We start from the raw sequence: 3,110 nt of genomic DNA on the forward strand, positions 1-3,110 counted from the left end.
GGTGACAGAGTGAGACTCTGTCTCAAAAAAAAAAACAAACAAAAAAACCCACAAAACCACTCACTCCTCCGTTAGGAGTGGGATCACCTGTACAGCAGGTGGTTTTCTTGAGCCCCACAGAAACAGCCAGAGGGTAGAAACTCTCCCTTGACCCAGGCCTCTTGGTTTTTTGTTGATAGTTCGTTGATAAGGAAACTGCCATGTTTCACTTCTTCCTCCAAAACTGGACACCTGCTCTCCACAGAGTTGCTTCTTTTTGTTCTCAGAACCTAGAGCTGGGGTGTAGAAAACACTACCCTCTGTCCCCTTGGCTTAGGATGGATGGGGTGAGTGTGAGTTAGAATTCTTGGCCACCGCTAAAGAATCACTGAAGCTGGCCTGACCCAGAGGCGTCAAGGGCAAGGACAGACCCAGGTCTCAGGAATGACCTAGTACCAGGGACTCAAACACCACAAAGACCCTCTCTGTTTCATCACACCTCCTTCTGTGTGGGGTTCGCACTCTGTCCTCAGCTGCTCCAGTTCGTGATGTAAGAAATACGTCTGCTAGCAGCTCTCTGGGTACATGATCCAGCCATCCGGAGAGACTTAGCATCTCGGTCCCAATGCCAAATTCATGGGAATGGGACTCTGATTTAGCAGTTTGGGTCAGGTGGGTGGGAATATGATGTACAAACAAAACCTCCAAGAGTCCCAAGGCTGTAACGATGCAGATGGGGGAGGGATGAGGTGGAAATAAAAGTATTTCTCAAAAAAGATGATGGGAGTAGGAGTGGAGTTGAATGGGCTCTGGGCAGCCAGCACAACAGATGTTCTTCACCAGTGTGTCCATCACCCAGGAGGATGACTTTAGAACATTTTAATCTGGAGCTGGGCATGATGGCACATGCCTGAAATCCCAGCTACTCAGGAGGCTAAAGGCAGGAGGATTGCTTGAGCCCGAGAATTCAAGATCAGCCTGGGCAACATAACAAGACACCATCTCAAAAAAGAGAGAGGAAAAAAAAAAAAAATTCAATCTGGGCTCATTTTATTACCCCAGCCATTTTTCTTTTCTTTTTTTTCCTTTTTTTTTTTTTCTTTTTTTTTTTTTTTTTTTTTTGAGACAAGAGTCTCGCTCTGTCGCCCAGGCTGGAGGGCAGTGGAGCAATCTCGGCTCACTGCAACCTCCACCTCCCAGGTTCAAGCAATTCTCTTGCCTCAGCCTCCTGAGTAGCTAGGATCATAGGTGCCCACCACCATACCCAGCTAATTTTTGTATTTTTTTAGTAGAGACAGAGTTTTACCATCTTGGCCAGGCTGATCCTAAACTCCTGACCTCAGGTGATCCACCTTCCTTGGCCTCTCAAAGTGCTGGGATTACAGGCGTGAGCCACCGTGCCTGGTCTACCCTGGCCATTTTTCTTACGATGTGGTCCAAGAGTTACCTGGATCAAAACTACTATCCTTGGCTGGGCGCGGTAGCTCACACTTGTAATCCCAGCACTTTGGGAGGCCAAGGCAGGTGGATCACCTGAGGTCAGGAGTTTGAGACCAGCCTGGACAACATGGTGAAAACCCGGTCTCTATTAAAAATACAAAAATTAGATGGATGTAGTGGTGGGTGCCTGTAATCCCAGCTACAAGCAGGAGAATAGCTTGAATCCAGGAGGCGGAGGTTGCATTGAGCCTAGATCGCGCCACTGCACTCCGGCCTGGGCAATGAGGGTGAAACTCCATCTCAAAAAAAAGAAATTACCATCTTCAGATTCTGCTTGATCAGGTCCAGGATAAACCCATTGGTAGACACTACAGGTTGCCGTTCCAATATCCATTCTTCCCTTCCTCCTTCCTTAAAAGATAATTTTGTTCAAGGAGGGCAGTGTGCCCAGGTAAAAATACTCATATTCCCAGACTCTCTTATAGCAATGGGTTGCCATGTGACATGGTTTTGGCTAAGAAGATGTAAGTAGAAATCTGCTAGGGATTTCTGGAAAAGTTTTTGCTTTCCTGATATAGACATCATCCTTTTCTCCTCTTCTGCTTTCTTCTTCCTGCCTGGAACTCAAACGCACCTCTTGCAAGCGCATTCATTCATTCATTCCACAAGTATTTATTGAGCACTTGTTACCTATATGTTCCAAGTAATGTTCTAAGTGCTGGGAATACAGCAATGAACAGAAAAGACAATCCCTGGCTGGGTGTGGTGACTCATGCCTGTAATCCCAGCACTTTGGGAGGCTTAGGCAGGTGGATCACTTGAGGCTAGGAGTTCAAGACCAGCTTAGCCAACATGACAAAACGTCATCCCTACTAAAAATACCAAAAAAATTAGCTGGGCATGGTGGTGTACACCTGTAATCCCAGCTGCTTCAGAGGGTTGAGGCAGAAGAATCTCTGGAATCCAGGAGGCAGAGGTTGCAGTGAGCCAAGATTGCTGCATTCTAGCCTGGGTGACAGAGTGAGAGTGTCTCGAAAAAAAAAAAAAAAAAAAAAAAAAGTCCCTGTCCTCACGGTGCCTACATTCTAGGGTTGGGAGAAAGACTTTAATCAAGAAAACATATTACATGTTGGATAATGATAAGTGCTTTTTTTTTTTCTTTTGTGACAGAGTCTTGCTTTGTCACCCTGGCTGGAATGCAGTAGTGCAATCATAGCTCACTGCAACCTTGAACTTAAATAAGCACCTCCAGGTGATTTCTTTTTTTCTTTTTTCTTTCTTTCTTTCTTTTGAGACATAGTCTCGCTCTGTCACCCAGGCTGGAGTGCAGTAGTGTGATCTTGGCTCACTCCAACCTCCACCTCCTGGGTTCAAGCAATTCTCCTGCCTCAGCCTCCCAAGTAGCTAGGACTACAGGCTCACGTCAACGTGCCTGGCTAATTTTTGTATTTTTAATAGAGATGGGGTTTCACCATATTGGCCAGGCTGGTCTCGAACTCCTGACTTCATGATCTGCCCACCTCGGCCTCCCAAGGTGCTGGGATTACAGGCATGAGCCACCACACCCGACCGGTGATTTCTTTTTTCTTTTTTTTCGAGATAGAGTTTTGCTCTTGTTGCACAGGCTGGAGTGCAGCAGCAAGATCTTGACTCACTGCAACCTCCACTTCCTGGGTTCAAAGGATTCTCCT

This window comes from Macaca fascicularis, chromosome 13 (assembly GCF_037993035.2).
Source record: "Macaca fascicularis isolate 582-1 chromosome 13, T2T-MFA8v1.1".
Lineage (NCBI taxonomy): Eukaryota > Metazoa > Chordata > Mammalia > Primates > Cercopithecidae > Macaca > Macaca fascicularis.